This window comes from Strix uralensis, chromosome 1, assembly GCF_047716275.1.
Source record: "Strix uralensis isolate ZFMK-TIS-50842 chromosome 1, bStrUra1, whole genome shotgun sequence".
Classification (NCBI taxonomy): domain Eukaryota; kingdom Metazoa; phylum Chordata; class Aves; order Strigiformes; family Strigidae; genus Strix; species Strix uralensis.
In genome coordinates this window covers 144,415,064-144,434,852 of record NC_133972.1, presented here as the reverse complement: position 1 = coordinate 144,434,852, position 19,789 = coordinate 144,415,064, and the positions used below count along the sequence as shown (strand labels likewise).

General features: G+C 38.6%; 1 protein-coding gene across 6 annotated transcripts in view; it reads right to left on the bottom strand.

Annotated features, from left to right (window-relative positions):
• Positions 1-19,197, bottom strand: part of RALYL (RALY RNA binding protein like) — a 407,787-nt gene extending 388,590 nt beyond the window's left edge. Inside the window, exons 1-2 of one of the 6 annotated variants that reach the window (XM_074883741.1) lie at positions 18,584-19,197; positions 17,587-17,673 (exon numbers count right to left, since the gene is read on the bottom strand). The gene's annotated coding sequence lies outside the window, so the exon portion shown is untranslated. Of the gene's footprint in view, positions 1-17,586 lie in introns of all 6 variants that reach the window. The other 5 variants (XM_074883750.1, XM_074883732.1, XM_074883722.1 and 2 more) reach the window with 5 other exon arrangements.
• Positions 19,198-19,789: the final 592 nt, after the last annotated feature.

Here is a 19,789-nt window from a genome sequence, read left to right as displayed (position 1 = left end):
AAATCCTAAAGGGAGGAAAGGAGAAGGGTGGAGGGGAATCATAGTGTACATCCAGGCATTAATTGTTTCTGTTGAGCATGCACATCCTTCTGTTAGATAATATGCTCTTCCCTCTGTCCAGTACCTTTGCAGATTCTACATGTTTTTTTTCTTTCTTACAGCATTCTCCTATATATCAGGAGGGAAGACTCCTCAATGTGTCCCATAAAATGTAACTATACTCTCATGGGTGGTCAAAGGTTGAAGCCCACCACTGGATTAGTTTGTTTAGCTCAAAGAAGGTTAACTGCGGTGTATGTATGCAGAAGAAATGAGCCATAATAAATGGACAGTTTACAGGAACAGGGAAATTATTTTAATATTCTCAGCTTTCTGTAAAGAAAATATGATATCCCATATTTGCACTCCAATGATTTTTTTATTTCTGTGCTCTTAAACAAACTAACACCAGTGTTTATTTTGAAAGTGCAATCAATATAACCTTCAGCCCTCATAATCATAAGAAAGAAATTAACAGGGAAGTCCCCACTAGATGAATTAATTAATATATGTTCAGTAAAAGAAACAGGTGTTGCTGATCAGCCTCCTGTTTTCCAGCAAATGACCTTCATTCTAGTTCAATGGACGAGGAAATTCTCTTTCTTTATGCTGTAACTTCCTACTGGAAAAACTGTGCCTGCAGTCCAAAACACTGATCCTTTGCAAGGGGTTTAGGGAGTACTTGTTTAGACAGAAGATTTTACAGAGGAGTGAGCTGAAAAAAGAAGTTTGAACTGCAGGTTTGAGGTCGCACTAACCCAGCCTTGAATTTGACCTAATAAACCATACCCAGAGTCTCCTGAAAGTCACATAAACACTCCAAGATCTTAGAGACATTGAAGCTGCAGTGGGCAGAGGGACTGCACAAGTGTCTACATTGTAAATGTGTCCTCAAAAAAAAAAGGCTGGGAAAATGTGTTTGGGAAAAATGTGGCCTAAAAGAAGCCTAGAAACTGAATGACAAAGTTCTCTCCCATTGCCTGCCTTCCGCTGTGTACAAGAAAACTTCTCGTTGTTCATTTTTCTAAATAAACATGACTTTGTAAAAATAATCAATTTCATTAAGAATATTATCTAAAACCAGAAAGAACCTATGTAACCCCAAATATTCAAATAATTATTTTTTTTTTTTGCTGACATGTTTTTGAAAATTACTGGTTTGGATTATAATCCTTTCCTATACACACAATATCACCACAGTCCAAAATACTCTAATTTATAAACAATTTTTATAGTAAGATGGGGAAAATTCGTTGTGTTGGGATTTGACAAAGGACAAGTGTTTTACATCAATAAAAAATCAGACAATGGCAACATTCCTCCAGGTCTTTATAGAAAAAAAAATTACAGAATTCTGGCTTAATTTATTTTGCAACAAGATTTCATTTTAAACTGCACCCTAAATGTTACAAAATTTTGCCTATGGTTGACATATAAAAAGTGGCAATTGTAGATGTCCTACAGCAGACATTTGAATCTAGAATCTCAAAAAAATTTTACTGTCTAGTTAAGTCTGACTTTAGTAATTGGATGAGAATCTGACTAAAGAAAACATCAATACTGATTTACAAGAAATCACACTTTATCTTATCTGGTGCTACAGCGGTTTTCAATATAGTGATGTAGAATAAGGTATTATGAAGGGAATTTTCCCCCAAGACACAACATTTGCATTTCAACTGCACAGTAATTTTTGTCTACAAAATATCTATATATTATTCCTAGACAAACTGGTGAGTTGTAGGAGTTGACCATATTTAATTATGTGATCATGTAAAGTATAAACTTAAAATATGAAACTTTAAAAGACGTCCATGTTTGCTGGTCGGCAGGAGAGCAGTCCTTACCTACACAACCAAGGGGAATCTTGTCTAAAGCCAAAAGTCACATCACTCCCTGCCCTACCACAGGCCTTGTGTGCTTTGCATCAGCTAGATGGAGACTAAACGTGCAAATGAAACTTCGTGTTTAAGCCAGACTATTAGGTCATGCAATATCTTTCTATTAATTCATATCAACTAACATTTGGTTTCACTGAAAGAAAATTATTTCTTTTAGTTTTGCTTCTCAAAACAAGTATCTTCCTTTTTAATGATTCAGTTGTGGTCTAATACATTGTTCTTGGCAAAAAACCAAACTGACTCTGCTGTAAATAAACAGAAATTTACATCTTATCTTACACCATACATCATACAAGATAAGATCATGTAAGATAGAGGATATATTATATATATATATTTATATGGTATATGAAGGAACAACTTCAGCAGCTTCTCATAGATTCTCTTTAACTATTGGAATGTAACTACTTCCACATAAGTCAGCTCATTTAAAAATGAAAATTTCATTGTGATAATTTCACTATTTTTTAACTTGGCTTTGATGTCTCTTTCTGCTTCACCTGCTCTGAAATATTCTGTTATTATTCTATTAATAAAAACACTTTTTTATTTTCCTTTTTTTTAGGCTGAACTTTGTTAAAAGGTGTTGAGAAAGACAGTAACATAAAAAAATCTCTAAGTGAAAGAACTATCTGGGGACTTATAAAAATGATACAAGGACAATGGTACGATATCTCTAGTATAGCAGAAGGCTTATGTACAAAATATATAGCATGAAAGAAAAATTGCTAATCTCGAGGGAAGTAATTCTCCCTCTCTACTCCGCTGTTCTGAGACCCCACCTGCAGTACTGTTTCCAGCTATGGGGCCCCCAACATAAGAAGGACATGGACCTGCTCGAGCGAGTCCAGAGGAGGCCATGAAGATGCTCAGGGGGCTGGAGCACCTCACTTGTGAGGACAGGCTGAGACAGTTGGGGTTGTTCAGCCTGGAGAAGGGAAGGCTCTGGGGAGACCTTATAGTGGCCTTCCAGTACTTAAAGGGGGCTACAGGAAAGATGGGGAGGGACTCTTTATAAGGGAGTGTAGTGATAGGACGAGGGGTCACGGTTTTAAACTGAAAGAAGGAAGATTTAGATTAGATATGTGGAAGAAATTCTTGACTGTGAGGGTGGTGAGGCACTGGAACAGGTTGTTCCAGTGAGGTTGTGGATGGCCCCTCTCAGGAAGTATTCAAGGCCAGGTTGGATGGGGCTTTGAGTAACCTGGTCTAGTGGAAGGTGTCCCTGCCCATGGCAGGGGGGTTGGAACTAGATGATCTTTAAGGTCCCTTCCAACCCAAACCATTCTGTGATTCTATGATATTTTTGAATGGGTAAGGATATTTTCTCTGAATATATTTGCAATATACTGCTGTGAGAGGTTGTGACTGAATGAGTTCAGAAGAGGTAATGCATGCAAATACTTCAGATGATTTCACATTGAAAAGAATTTAAATATTTACATTGTGTGTATTATTTTGAAGAAATAATTGTTATTATTGAATACATACCCTACTGCAGAATCCTGAGCACTCATGGTGAGTTGCAAGCTGCATATAAATCATATGGTTTTGAGGTTGAAACTCACCCTCTATTTTTTTAATAAGCTTCTAGTCTTGTTTCATGCCTGGGTTCCTATGCACTTTGGCAACACAAATCAATAAAGTTTTCTTATGTTATCATTACTTAAATGATAAGCATTTGTAAAGCACAAAGGCTTTAAAATTCTCAGATAAAATTTGACTAATAAAGTAAATCCTTAAAGAAATGTTACTGCTCTAAATGTAAATAGGTGAACACATATTGGAAGCTGAAGTTCACAAAAACCAGAGGACCTCCTCCCAGAGTTTCTGCTGAGATACAGATATGACCAAGCTTGAGTGGTCTGCTCTGTTCATTAAAGCACGCTTCTACTTCACAATCTTACTGTTTTTACTTCTTCATACAATGGTGCAAACAGAAAATATGGGAAACTCAAATTTATAGCTTCAGTAAAAAGCTACAAGGAGGCAATGCTCCAAAACAATTTTCATAAGTAATTGTCTTTTTATGCTATGATTGCTACATATTTCATAATGAAACTTCACACATATGTGTCTAGACATGTAATCTCCCTCAATATAGTAAATATAGACTGTACACATATACATTCAAAAAACACTACATTGAAAAAAAGTTAAGTAGGTTGGCAAAGTCAAGGAATACAAAGTTAGGAAATGACAGAATTTAGGAAATTACAAACTCCTATTATTTGAAATTACTTCAGGAGTTTGATCTGAGTTGCAATACTAATCTAATAATGTATTCCTACATTATCTTGCAAATATATTGTAAATGTATATTTATTTTTTAATTTTAAAAAATGTGTTTCTGCTTTAAGCATACTTTCTACAGTGTATTTTGAGGTCTTGTTTTTCTACAGAATATGAAGTTGCTGTTAATTGATATGATCATTAATAGATATTATATTTACTCTGTTTGGTAAGATAATGTGATCTGTCCTGATATGTATCTAATTGTACAAGGTATCAATTTCTGTATCAATTTACTAATATTGATGAAGTATAAAATAAACTATAAACTATAGGCCAGTATAGTTTATTCTTGCATTATTATTCTGGTATTCTATATATTCTACTAGAAAGTAACCTCTTGCGAGAATGTAATTTTTTTCTTATTCTTTGCTACCATCAGAAACAGAACAATGAGCTAGCTGGACCTTGAGTTTGACCCACTACATCAGCTCTTTTTCACTTTCAGTATACCAGAAAAAAATATATACCAACTCATTTACTAGGAAAAACAACATTGCATTTTTTATATTAAATCAGATCTTTATTATGCCATTATCAGAATCCCTGATTCAACAGGTACCAGACTGTCTGTTCTATTGAGTTAATGCCCTGTTCCACATTTATATCAGAAACGCAGCCTACTGCATTGAAAACAGAAGCCTGGTCTTGCTCCCAATGAAATCAATAACAAAGTTGTTATAGACTTAATTACAAGACAGGGAGTATCCTTGGATATAGTTACATAGGTACACCTTCTACATAACATGGTACACTCTGTACTATTCAAAATACATGAGACTGGAAAAGATAGACTTTTATGAGGAAATTTCATACACAATTTCTCATCTTTAATATTAAAAAAAAAAAATCAAAATAAGAAATTATGTTCTCAGATAAAAATCTATTGTGGTGGAATCCAAATGGGTTCACGCCCCAACTGTTGCAAAACTGCAAGTCAGAGCAGTACCTGACTCCCAGTTTCTAGGTGGGCGCAGTCTTGCTACAAGTTACACATAGAAAGCCACACATTTTATGTTCAAAGTGCACCTGATATACCTTTTCCTTGGCATATTTACTTAAATTATCTTTCATATATGAATTATTGATGATGATGGCAACTTTCATTCAGCCTTGTTTCCACCATAATTCTGTTTTCTGGGCCAAATAGAGATTGCCATCATATACAGTAATCTACATTCTGCACACAGTAAATCTTTACCATAAAGATGCTGAGGTAAGTCAGGCCTTTAATTCTGTATTTAGTAGAGCTGGCCAAAATTCTCTTGACTTTCAAAAGTACTTATGCTTGTTGCTCTGTGTGAGCAGCAGAGTTAACAGGCAAATCTTGCTTTGAATTTCACAGATGAAGTCTAATACCAGACGATTAATGTAATTTATTTCAAAACTTACACGTTACATGTAGCATCCAATACCATGAGATACATTTTATATCACATGTATTTAAGTATCATATGTCACAAAGTATTTCATTTGAAAGGGGAGTTTATAAACATATGTAAAGAGTACTACCCTTTCAAGAAAGGATCAAAGCTTTCCAAGTTTTCAGTAGGAAGTTCCTAGTTTCAAAGGTGCCAACTCTATTACTCCACTTCTATAAAGATACTTTATTGACGCACTGCAAGGCTGTAAAAAATAATAGCAAACAGCTGGTCATAAAAGAAATTGATGATTATGGATTATACTGTAGTTACACTTTGAAGTGAAATAGCAATTGCTACATGAAATTATTTTTTTCGCACTCTGAAGAAGATAAAAGTTGCAAAGCAAACTACAAAGTTAAAATATATATTTGTGGCAGAGATGATAGGATGGTAGAACTGAGGAAAGGCAAAGGATTTGAGTCAGTCCAAGGAAGTCTGATTTGAAAAATATTTGCTTCAGATCCATTTCCACAGCTCCTTCTTCATCTTACTTGTGTGGGCAGTCTTACTGACCTCACCAGCACCAGTGGCTTCAAAATATCTACTTACAGGAGGAAAAAAGTCAAATTTCTCCCCTTTGCAAATTACTCTAAATTCTGAAGCATGAAATGGATTGCATTATATTTCAATGGCAGTTGAGGATGAGTTTCAAATTGCACAACTTCTGTTGTATTATCAGCTAAAGTTACCTAAAGTTAAGGTAGGCTTCCCTTAATTGACCTTAAATAAGACTTAAGGCTGGAAAACATAGTCTAAATTTCAAAGACATATGCAGATTTCTGCACCAGTGTTACCTGCCTTAAAAAAAATAAGCTCCACCTCAGACCATAAGTTCCTGAAGGTCCAGGGAAGTCTTCAGTGAACCCTCCCCTTTAACAAACTGCAGGGGAGTGATGTGCCAAAAGTAATTACCTGGTTCAAGCAGCCACAGATCTCAGTATGGGGAATATGGGTACCTCACCAAGTTGTCCCAAAGGGCTCCTTCAAGGTGCCCACTTTTCGTAGAGACTGCTCAGAGACCCGAAGTACCAAGTTTAGGGGCTCTGAGTATCCTGCTGAAAACAGAAACCTACTATTCAAGTGTGTGACTTAAGTAAATTGGGCACAAATAAACAAAATCTAAACAAACTATAAGAACAATACCTCAGGCAGACTTCAATACCAACTAACATTTAAGGTTTCTAGTCAGGTAGTAAGACAACAGTCAATTGCATCAGTTTAGAGTGTATCTTTCGAGAAAATGTAAAATTAAGCTGTCCTATATGTTAACAAAATTTAACATATCCTTAAACATAAAATCCCTGAAAGAAGTAATTGTTTTCTTGCAGTTTTATGTACTGTATTTTTATTTAATAGCATGTTCCCATTTGACCTATTGCATTTAGATTTGCACAATACCTAATAATTTTGTCTATAGTACTTTTTTAAAAAGTCTTTTTAGGATATAAAATTTATTTCAGCCTTTTGGACCTGATTGTTCTGCTCTGGACCTGTTTCACCAGCATCTGTATATCTGAATACCTGTTTCATCCAAAATCTGTTGAAATCTAACACCTTTCTTCACTCAATTACCATTGATTATAGTACATAATAAGTATTTGGGAATTCCTAGTATTTGCCATTTAAAAATTAAGTCTGGACTTTTTACGTACTGGCTTAGTGGCTTTGTTGTATGAGTCAGATTGGTATAGGGGAGCCATAGGACCAATTTAAGCTCTATATTTCCTTCTTAGAAAGACCAATTACTGGACCTGCCCTTTCTATTAACACTCTGAAAACAACCTTGTCAGGTAGATGGGATTCCTGGTGGGAACGGCTGTGAGGTGGCAGGTATATATAAGGAATGAAAAGACGTTTGGCTAAAGAGTCCTTTTAATCTGAGTGCTTTTCCACCTTCACAGTGGCTGGCCTTCCAGCTGGGAAGAAAAGCCAGATGCCAGGACCAAGCCAAGTGCCAGACCCTCATTGAGTAGTGCAGTCCCTGTTCCTTGTCTGTCTGATAGTCACACTGCACAGAAAAAAATCAGATTGCATTTTTTACCCTGGTGGGAGTATTTGGTCTACAAAGCTGAATAATACACTGCAAATTTCAAACTAACTGAAAGAATTAGGAATAGTTTTTAATTTATACTCTTACTAAGATGATGAGGAGTAAGAAGGACCCCTGGAAGTAAAGCGTTGAAAGAAGGGAAGGTAAAAAATAAACAAATAAAGACCAGTAGAAAGTCTGGTTTTGGATCTAGATGAATAAAACTGAAACAAATTCATGTGCACGCTGATGTAAAGGGCTCACCTTGGCTATAAAAGGAATGAGAAACCTAACCCTTTATTTTGTCTCACTCATGAAGTATGAAACCATTCCATACTTTCATAGTTAAAGAAGGAAATCTGCTTTACTAGGAGGAAAATAACACTACTTCAAGGACAAGTTACATGAATAGCATCATGTTATAATTTGTGAGAAGAGGGCTACATTTTGTTGTTTGCAAGATTTTAATTGTTCTGGTTTCATTCCTTAATTAAAAATAGAAATGAGTAGTGAAATATCTGTAGTGCTGATGAAAGTTAAGGTGGTGGAGAGGGAGAGTGGCCTGAGCCTGAGGTGAAGGTGAGGAGGAGCGGGGACTGCAAACATCCCCATTGTCTGGAGCCTTAACTGAACCGCTGGGGATTGTTTTCTCCATTTCTATTGCTGTCCCTCCTCCTTCTCTTTCTACTCCTCTCCCCTCTTCCATCCCTCTCCTACTGCTTCCTTTTCTTTCATCCTTCTGAGCTGTGCCGACGCCAGGGGAGAGGTCCAGAGCAGGAGGGAAGGTCCAGCAAGTCTGAAATAAAAAAAATTACAAATAAAAGATAAAAAGGATCCAGAAATTCAAAGGAACACACCCCACATTTTAAAATATACTTTCTTCTGTCACTGCAAACCAGTGTGACATGGGTCTCTATGGCAGGGCTGATTTTGATCTTAAAAGGTCTGAAAGTGAAAAGTAGCCAGTCTTATTCTGATTATAATGAATATTTACAACATTCATTAATATTTGTGACCAAGTATCAGGAATTTCTGAACCCATTTTAAAAATTCTGAGATGAAATGTCACACTATATATAGGATGTTAACAAACCAAAAAAATAAAGTGGCATTCCTGAAATAGCTTTTCCTTAAATTTCCTTAAACAAAACTGTAATTATTTTTCTTGTAATCTCTCCTTTCACAAGCATGTTCCTGAACATGTATTCTCATTCAGGGTCCCTGGACCACCTACTCACCCAGAGCAGCTGGCAGAGTTAGACCCAGCTATATCAAATAGCAGAGTTTGGCTTATATGCCCTACTCTCATTGAGAAATCTAGTTGTGTTCATCTATGTCCTGATACTGTATGGTCATGAGAACATTATATTCCTGTGGCAACACTGTGCTCCTAACTCTGAGCTGAGACTGAAAAGTGAGTGAAAAAGGAAACGTTATGGTGCATAAATGAAACAGGGAAAAGAGGAAAAACCTTCATCAAGTCAGTAAAGGGTTTTATCCTTGTAAATCTGTTTTACGTGAATACTGCTCAGAAAATGCATTTTTTAGGGACAGTACAAAAACCTAAGGTAGAAATATAGATACATTGCGAGGAACAAAGATGAAGGCCAAGTGGTGGTGAAGTGTATAACATGTGCTATGATTCTATGATCCTATGACACAGTAGCTGCAGCTGACAATTTATAGTCCCCAGAGCATATTACTACACTTATCTGAAGCAGTGATTTCAGAGTGCTGAGAACTCCAACTTCTTAAGTCCTCAATTCTCACAAGTCCGTAAGATTTCTGAATCTGTACAAACCATTATAATGTGGCTGTTAGAGCTCATAGCTGCATCTTACTTCATCATAGTAGTAACACTATGGTATTTGTGCAATTAACTCTTACTACACCGAGTTCTGTGCTTATTCCTATTATACCAAACAGTTAATTTCTAATTTTGATTCAGCTTTTTTTCAGTTTCATACTATGCTGTCAGTGAAAAATATGGCCTTTGTGAGCAGCTTTGATGACATTTGTCCAGGCACTCAGATAATGCTGCTCTGAGAATAAGACAAACCCCATGGTGGAAATATATACACTATGTTCACATATTTCAGTACCTGTACAAAATCTTACAGAAAGCCCAAACACATATTGAAAGAAATAGCAGAATTCGAAGTTTGTGGAAAAAGAGGATAATATCATAGCATACTGGGAAGTGACACAAATTGGCTCATGCTTTTACATCCTGCTACTCACAATGACTTGGGATGGATCTAAAGGAAGTCACTGAAGTAAACTGTTTAGGAGCTGATTTATACAAAGCTTAACACTCAGTGTTATAAAATTCCAATCTTCTCTAGAAAATTACCTGAGACAGGGAAAAATAAAAAATTTCCCTGGATTTGAACATCTGGATATTCAAAACCACGGGTTTTACTGGAATCTTTTATAACAAGCATGTACATGAGGATATTAGCAGCATGCCACTAATAGCTAAATATTTAACCTACATTGCCTGTATCACCTCAGTTCACAAACTTGATCAAGTTGTAGGATTATATTATAAACAGAAAACTGGGTGAAGCAATGGAAAAGAAGTGTGACATCTTGGCCCCAACAGAAATCTTTGGGAATTTTATCATAGTCTAGAACTGATTCAAAATGTTTAGAAAGACATTTGCATTTCTGTAAAAAAATTACTGCAGAAGTTAAAAAGAAATTCAAGTAAAAACTTAAAGCCATGAAGATTTTCGTGGACAAAAAATAAGTTTTCATCCAAATATTTTATTAAGAAATTAGTATTTCAACAGATGGGGTGGGAAGAATGAGATTCATCTCCTCTAACTTCATCCATTAAGAAGTTAGTAATCTAGTTTAAATGTCCCATCTAGGTTCTCTCTCATGAGTGAAAAGAGAGAGGCATTTTATGAAGGTTGTTCATCTCAGCTATCCATAGATGCCTCTCATGGGATATAATCTGTACTTCTCTGAAGGTGTCTATATATCTCCATTGACTACAAAGCCTTGAGCGACTGTGTTAGACTTCAATGACTAACTTTTAGATGGCTAAAATGATGACTAGCTTAGCTCTGAAAACCTATTTTTTAAACAGCAAGGTTAAGTGAGATGAATTGAGCCTTTTGTGTGAATCACTTTATCAAAAATCTACAGGAAAAAAATATTTTGACAGGAAAATTTGACCAGTATATGTATCACTGATTTTAATAGGACCATGGTTTAATTCTGCACCTTTCTGTTTCTATATCACCCACCACAGCTGGTACATGCTGATGAATGGTAACACAGCATGCATTTCTCATAAAATAATAAACAATAAAAATGGCATCAATGTCCTGATGAACTATTCCCCGAAAGCAAAAGTGACATAACATCAAAATTTAAATGTAGCGTCTCTTTTAATTGTGCATAATATACACTAATTGTCTACAACTTACAATTGCACAACTAGAAGATGCTAACCTCTTCAGAGCCAATCTTGCAGTTGTCCCATTTACAGAGCTCCCATTTAACTGGAAGTTGTATATGCAGGAATAAAACATAATTACATCCTTCTTCTTCTGCAGTTTGAAAAAAAAAAAAAAGTGGATGTGAATTTATACAGTAGAGAGTACACAGTAGAAAGTACATTAGAAAACTGACCTACTGTGAAACATCTCAAGTGTTGAGTTCTACCCTGTGAAATCAGTGGCAAATACAAGATGAGAAATGAGATAACAGCACTGATATTTTTGTTACTTAGAACACAGTATAATTAATTCCATTCATCAGTACCAAAACAGGAAGTTTTGTTTTAATTATACCTTCAGGGTATCTATTTCATAGACACTGCATGACAGTTTGCACAGCACATTTTTAAATGTTATATAACTCCTATCCCAATATTTATTGGGTGAAGGATCTTTTGATAAAATATTGTAACTAGGTAGAATTCCTTTTCTTTTATAAAAAGTAACTCTGCATTACGGATAAAGCTTAGAAGCATGATGTTGTAATTACTAAAAGCACAGTGTTTCATTGTAAAATGTCAGCGAGTTACTATAACTCCCTCTACCCACGGAAGAGCTGTTAGCATTTGGTAACCCCTGAGTGCAGGCCTGGCATGCAAAAATGCACAAAACTATTTTTGTTACATGAATGCATTTTGATTTTTTGCATTTGATTAATTCATATTGTTCTAATAAAGAGGATGCCTAGGGTAGTGCAAACATTTTAGTACTTTTGAACTCCATTATAACACAACCAAACAGAAAGAACGACCAGCATTGTCAATATCATGCAAACATAATTCTTTGAGAGTGAAACTCCATCTCTTAAGTCAACCTAAATATACCACATGCAAGTAATACACGTGCAGTGCCTCTTCCAAATAGTAAAGTTATCACTATTTACCAATATGTGTCTTGTATCTATTTGACACAGATGCTGTTCAGCTTCTCTGCAAGACTCTCAGCAAAAATGGAGGCACCTTTTTACTGAATGAAATGTGTTAGTGCAATGTTTTTGTACAGAACAAATTTAGCCTTGCTTCAGTCAGGTGAAGAATTCCATTAATATTTGATTTGTGCCATATAGCCCCTTTTTGTTGACCCTGCACAACACAAAGCACATGCCTGACCTAAGGGAGGATCTTAACTAAAGCAACCAATGTGACTGAACAGGCTCAAATAAAGGCTGTTGGTATGGGGCGCAGTTGGAAGACTGAGACCTGACTTTCACCAAGTCATTTAATAATTATTAAGGTCAAATAATTATGCTTGGATCCTTTATAGTTTCTTGGTCTTTAAATAATAATAATGGCCTGTACTGCCTTTGATAAGCTATGGCTGTCTAAGGGACTGTAAGCAGTTCTCAGAGAACCACAGAACTGCCCATGCAAAGTCTCAGCTGTTTTCAGAGCTTCCCATTGACTTGGTTGCTCAGAGACTGCACATCAGTAGAGCCAATAATCACTGACAACAGGAGAAGGCCACCTGGGAAGGGCCACTGATATAAACCAAATTTACTCAGAGCTTTAGGTATTTTGGGAGAAAGACTCATGAGTGTGCAAAGGAAAAATAAAGAGCCTGGTGAGTGTCATTCATATTCCACCATGTTCATACCTACTGTTGGTCATCACTCACATGAAAGCCACCTCTGCTTCTTCAAACCTCTACCAGCCAAATTAGAGTAGAAATTATTGTTTGCTACCATAACCATGAACGAACTACACCAGAGCAAAAAACTCTGTTCCTGAAACTGAAATGTAATTGCAGAAAGGTTAAGCCCTGACATCCTGGCAGACCAGCCAGCACGCAAGGAGCCTGGGTTGGATGCTGGGGAGACACTTGGAGGAGTATCATGGAGGCAATGTAACTCTGTAGCTTTTGTCAAGTGGCAGTAGCTAATATCGGCGTGTACAAATTTACTACACAGGGAAAGTTAAACTGTTCATTCTTAAACAAAATTTTTGGTTCAGCCCTAAAAGATAATTAATGAATGTAAGATTTCCGTTAGTTCTCTATCACACTAAAAACATCTCCAAAAATATCTATCTATATGATTCTATCTATTCATCTACCTATCTTTCTATCACAGAATATCATAATGATAGAAACAAATTAATTGTATTTACACTAAGCAACCTGAGATTCACTTAATAATTTGAAGGTCTACTTGATTTTTTGTTTTAATTGTTGGCAGATGATTCATTGAGATGGAAAAACACACTTCATTGTGCAAAAATAAATTTTCTTAGAAAATACTTCCAAAACCTCAGTATAAATGCTTTTGACGGATTAAATACATTATAGAGATTAGAGTGTCATTTTGAAACAGGAAAGAGTAAAGACAAGAAAAAAAATGGTACAAATTATTCTAATGTGTGTATATGCAAAGCAACAATCTTCAAGCCATTTTACTTCCTTAACTGTTCAAAGACCATAAAATAATACTGGTACTTTACAAAGGTGAAAATGTTACATTGTAATCTTCATACCATTTTAAAGTAGCATTTTGTTTTCTTCTATCAGTCTAGATGGGAGCTTAAGGAAGTTACAAACTGAATGACTATGTAGACAGTGTCACAGAACACATTTTTCATCAGGAAATAGTCATCTTTAGCCTGCTGTTCAGAAATTCTATAAGTACTTAAAACATAAAGGATTCAGCTCCCGAATTTGACAGAGCACCACATCCTCTAAGAAGACCAAGGGAAGTTAAAAACATTCATCTGGGGGCAGAACTATCAGTCTTTACAATCCTACACTTTAAACACTACTAAGCTTTTTTATCTTTTTATCTTTTGAAACCCAGAAGGCAGGGAATGAAGAAAATAGGAAAAATTACACTGTAAAAGAGAAATAAACTGCTTTTAGAATAATGCTTTAGAAGACTAGAGCACTAAGGTATAAGCAATCTGGGAAGAAACTAATAAGGAAAAGCTATTTTAAAAAGCATTGTAGCCAACTTTCACATTTATTCCTGATAGAAGACAGTCCCCGATACAGCATTGCCTCAAGCCCATTCAGGTTCCCCTGGCTGATATGAATACAAAATACTAAAACAATAAGTAGAAGATTCTTGGGAGTTTAACATCAGAGTGTTGCAGGAGAAATTCCTCAGAGTACTTTGCCATTACGTTCTAGCAAGAGAAATTGAGATTGGTTAGGCAGAGCAAAGGGAAGGTCTGCACAGTGCAAAGCCTGTTCCAACAGCAGAAGGCATGTCCACAAGCACAACTCCGGGTAGAAACATTCCGGCTGATGTGAGAGCCACAAACCAGACTGCCATGTTTGCAACTGAAAGCAGAACAGACCGGCTTGGGCAGAAGAGGATTTGAATGCCGCTGCCTTGTTTCTGCTGCAGCATGACTTTGGTCAGAGCCAGTGCTGGCCACACGATCGGGAACCTCTCCCAGTAAGCCCAGCAAACGTGAGTGAAAAGGGGCTGTGACTGCTCTCTAGAAATATACTCTGAAGAGGAGCAGACGTGGAGAAGGAACCTTACTGTTTAGGGACAGCACTGACACAAAAATAAAAGGAGCGTAAACTGTCTGAGAATAAATTTAGGGTGGCAATGAGGTTTCTAACAGCCTGAATAGTGAGGTTCTGCCTAACCTTCAAAGAGGTGCAGTGGGAGTGATGCCCCAGCTAAATTTAAACCAGAGCTTGCTGAATCTGAACAAAATAAGACGACCAGTCTAGCATCACAGCAAAACAGGGTTGATGACTCCACAGGCCCCTCTAGTCCTATTTTCTATGTAGAAAATGTGAGAAGATATGCTTCTGTTGCCAGTTCAGGCCACTACATCAGCTAAAAACCTGTATTTATGAGTCAGCGCTCTGGGCACTATAAAGTTAGTAACTTCTGTTCACCTGTTCATTCTTATTTGCTAGTAAGTGCTGTTAATAGCAGTTAGTTATGAAGAAAGAAAAGAAAAATTGCTTTCTAAAGCTTTCAGTTTACAAACCTTTACAAAGGTATCTTAAATTCCTAAGCTCCCCTGAATATCGGAACAGATGTAAAGAAAAATACATGTCATTTAAGTCTGGATACTCATCTCTTTCAGCAGTTATGGTAGTACAAGTCCATCTCACACTAAAGATAAGAAATGTAATTGTATCATCACTTGTAGAAACAATGCTGCAATTCTTAGACAAAATTTTTATTAACCTCAAAAGTACAAAAGGGCAATTGTCTTTTACATTAACTATGGCTTTCCAAACATGCTTTCAACAGCATTAGTCATAGCATAACTATTGAAACACCAAGCTGGAACAGATTCCACCAACCCAAATCCTATTGTGCTCACATACTGCAGGAGGGAGAGGTATCCTCTTTCAAAATTAGCTCCTTTATTCCTATCTTAAAGTCCCTAGGCCATTTGATATATACAAAATCACACCTCAGATCGCTGCAAATGAAATGTATGTATATTAATTACCATGCAGCTCAGACAACAGGTGTTTTGTAGATGAAATCTGGGTGCTGAAAACAGTGCACTCCTAAAACTTTCTCAGACTTCAAAATAAGACTAGGTGAGCAGGACTAGATCTTCAGTCAGCAACTATCTGTACAAAATTACTCACACAACACACCTGCAATATTAAAAGAAAGGACAAAAGGAACGTAATTCTGGAAACTGCTAGCCTAGTTACTTTATTTCAGTGCTTTAGCAATATCAAAAATATTTTGCTTACTGGCAGTTCCACATAATTTAATGAAAAACTTTAAATTAAAAATAAGGAGGGATGGAAATAAAAAGAGGGATGGAGAATAAAGTTTCAATCACTCTTGTATTTTAATGGCTTGTTTCAAATTAAACAATATAAAAATAAGCAGGCTGAGTCTTCTTGAAATGTGGAGCACTGACACAACAGATCGTCGCTGTTTCAGAGAAGTCATCATAATCTATCATGCAAATATCTAGACAGTGTTTTCTAGACACATGGATTATTGACCCCAATATACTGCCAAAAGTATTCCATCATGTCAAAGCAGAAGTAGTGCATAAATATGTTAAACATTTTTATTACATTTAAGCTGGAAAAAGCCACTGTAAATACTTAATAGTTATGTTTCTACAGAGACAAATGAATGTATTTATTTTTCAACATGACTAATTGCACAAGAGAATGCTGAAGACTTCTTATCCACACTTTCTACTTTAAAGGAAGCTGTTAAGTTACAAGAATGTAAATATAAGTGTTCGAAGCCTCAAACTTCCAAATGCATTTGTAGTTCTACGAATTATTTTTGCTTATACCACAGTGAGAAAAGAAATATATCCCCTGTAACTTACTTTAGTTTCCACATCTGAATACACAGCCTATCTTTATAGTCAGTTATAGATCCCTAAAAGCTGTTTATATAAAATACATTAAGCAATCTCATCACAATAAAGTAAACAACAGAGAACACTGCAGATCCAAGCATTCAGCACTTCAACCTTCGCATAATATTGTACTATATCTCTTTCTGGGAAAAAAAAAAAATAAGAAAAGAAACCTGTTAACTGGAAAAATCTTTCCAAATTGTATTTTAGATAACCAATATCCTGTCTCTACATCAGGGGCAGCCTCTGTTAAGCGTTTAAGTGCTCTCAATGAAAAGTAACAGTTTCTTCTCCAATCCTGAACTCTCAGTGACCGTCACGGAAAGTAACAGTTTCCCATTCCCTGTCAGCCAGTGGCATTAATAATCATCAAAACAAAACGAAACACCTTCAAGCAAATATCTGCTTCTGATTAATCTCCATCCCAATGAATTAAATTCATAAGAGGCAACCTGCTGCCTTGTTTATGCCTTTTTAATATGAGGAGCAGAAGTTGGATATAAGGGTTTTGCTGCCCTTAGGGCTACGAAATATGCCTCATGTGGCAGTGAGCCAGCTCTCCAAGGGAGCCTTCTTTACTGTTTCTCTCACAGCTATTTTCTAATGGATAATTTTTAAACAGACACACACAAACACACGAGTTATCACGATACAGGGCCAGGGTTTTTGGTTTTGTCTAAAGTCCTGTAAGTATTTGTACTCATAATGAGGATCTCAAGGTTTCATCAGTTTCGGTTTGGGGTTTAGGTTTTTTTTTTTTTTTTAAACGGGAAAGGTTGGGGGGGGGGGGGGGGGGGGCGGGGGGGGGGGTGTCTGGATATTTTTTCCCCAGCTGCCTTCCCCTCTATACAGTACAGCACATAAAACACCTCTCTTCAGCTTAACCGACCTAGGCTCAATTAGTGCAACATTTTGCACACATCCAAGCAATCACGAGGCAGAGATATTTAGTTCAGTCCTCATGTGTATTGCACAGAAACCTTTAGTTATGGGTGGAAAGAGATTTCTTTTAAAAAAAAAAAAAATAAAAATCTCACAATGTAATTTACACAGCGTGGAAACGCCTACAAGGAGATGAAGTACCTGCACTGGGGAGATGTTCAGTTGTTCACTTCATCTTCCGTTGACAAGGAAACCAAACCGCACTTCATTCTCCAGGAAAACCTTCCACTGCCATCATTTGAAAATGTATTTATTTGTATATATGTATATATCTATCATCATCATCATCATCATGATAATAATAACCATCATAAAATACTGCTGGCAAAAGAATAAAAAAGTCAAGGTGCAAAATATGCAAAAGTAAGGATCATCTCTTTGGCTTTCTGTTTTGCTTTGTTATCTTTAAGGAGGAAAAAAGTATTTAAAAATGATAACTGTAACATGCTGCAAGAAAAGTTTCACATTATAAACAGGCATCAAAAACTGAAAAAGAAGAAAAAAAACCCCTGCTGATTGCACTGAGTGTCAAAAAAAAAGGAAACAATAACAAAAATAATAAAATTAACATCTTGCTCTGTGGCTTCCACCAGTATTGCAAGATTACAAACTCTGTGTAAACACTGCTGTGAAATGCATTTGCAATTCCCATCTCTTTACAAAAAAGAACCCCTTAAAAAACACCCAAAAATAAAAATAAAACAACACCAGAGAAAATCCTCTGCAAAAAGAGTTAGAAACATGCCTTTTCTCTTATCTTTAAAAAATAAGCATCATATTTCACATCGCTTTTCCGTGCCACAACAAAACCAGTTGCATATATAGATATATAGCTACTAAATGTATATCAGTTGTTGCTGGACTGGCAAGTCTGTATTATTAGTATTATCATTTTTCATTCCCAGTGACTCCCGGCCCCAGCAGCACCTTTTGCTCACAGTTTAGTAACCATCGCATGCTAGGAAAAAAAACTTGTCATCAGCAAAAGATCAAATCCATTTAAACAATAATCAAAGAGGAAGAAAAAAAAAAAAAAAAGAAGAAAAAAACAAAAAAAAACCCCCAAAAAAACCAAAAGGAAGAAAAAAAAAACAGGACAAAAAAAGGAGGACAAGAATGTCAGCGGAAAGGTACTCACCGAGCGGGAGTAAAAGGGAGGAATAAAAATGAGAGTTACTATAAAATACAGTATGGCGGTGGAAGAAGGAATGAGGCGCTTTTTTTTTTCTCTCCTCTCTAGTCTCTGCCTCCGGCAACCGCCACGTGATCCGGAGCCGGGCGGACTCGCAGCCGGGAGGGCGCAGCGGCGGCGGCGGCGCCGGGCGCGGACCCGGCGCGGACCCTGCGCGGACCCAGCCCGCCCGAGCCCGCCGCCTCCCTCCTGCTCTCCGCACCCGCGGCACGGCGGCGGCCCGGCCTCGGCAGGTGCCACTCGCACACGCACTCGCACACTCACTCACTCACTCACTCGCACCCAGGCGCGGGCACGCAGCCGGCTGCGCGGGCGAGGTGCGGAGGCGGGCGCGTCTTGCGCGGCAGCGCAACTTGCTCGCCGGCGCCGCGCGAAGTTGCCGCCCGGCGCCGCCCGCCTGTTGCCCTCGGGCCGGGGCGGCCCCGCCGCCGCCCTCTGCCCCGCCGGCCCCGCCGGTGCGGCGCCGCTCGCCCCCGGGACTGGGGCGGCCGGCGGGCGGAGCGCGGAGCGGAGCGGGGCCGGCGTCTGCCCGGGGGGGGCGGTGTGCCGTGCCCCGGCCCCGGTCCAGCGCCGCGCTCCGTGGTGTGTGCGCTCGGGTTACCCCCTCCTGCCGCTCCGGCGGGGGGGGGGAGGGGGGGGCGGGGGGGGCTGTGCCGGGGTGTGCCCCGTGTGCGCGCACGCCGAGGGGGAGCCCCGCCGCCCAGCCCGCCGTCTGCAGGGGGTGCCCGCCGCGATGCCCCGCGTGTGCACGGGGGTGCCCTCCTGCAGCTCCGGCTCAGCGTGCGCGCGCGCGCGGGGGTACCCCGGCAGGCCGGCAAGGCGCGGAGCGGGGACCCCCTCCCGCCGCTCCGGCCCAGGGTTTGCTCACAGGGGCGCCGCTCCCGCCGCTGCGGCTGGAAGGGGGGGGGGGTCGTGCGTCGGGGCTCCCCTGCTGCCACTCGTGCTCCGCGTGTGTGCGCCGCTCGGAGCGGGTCCGTGCCGTGCACTGGGGCGGGGTCGCTGTGCCACCCGTCACGCCTGAGCAGGACCTGTGCCCCCCCGTCCCCTGCCGGAGAGCGTTTCACGTCTGGGGCTGGGGAGAGAGGGACAGGTGCCAGCTGTCCCATCCATTATTTCCCTCGTTTCTTGGCCTCTGCCCTGCTTCATGGCCGC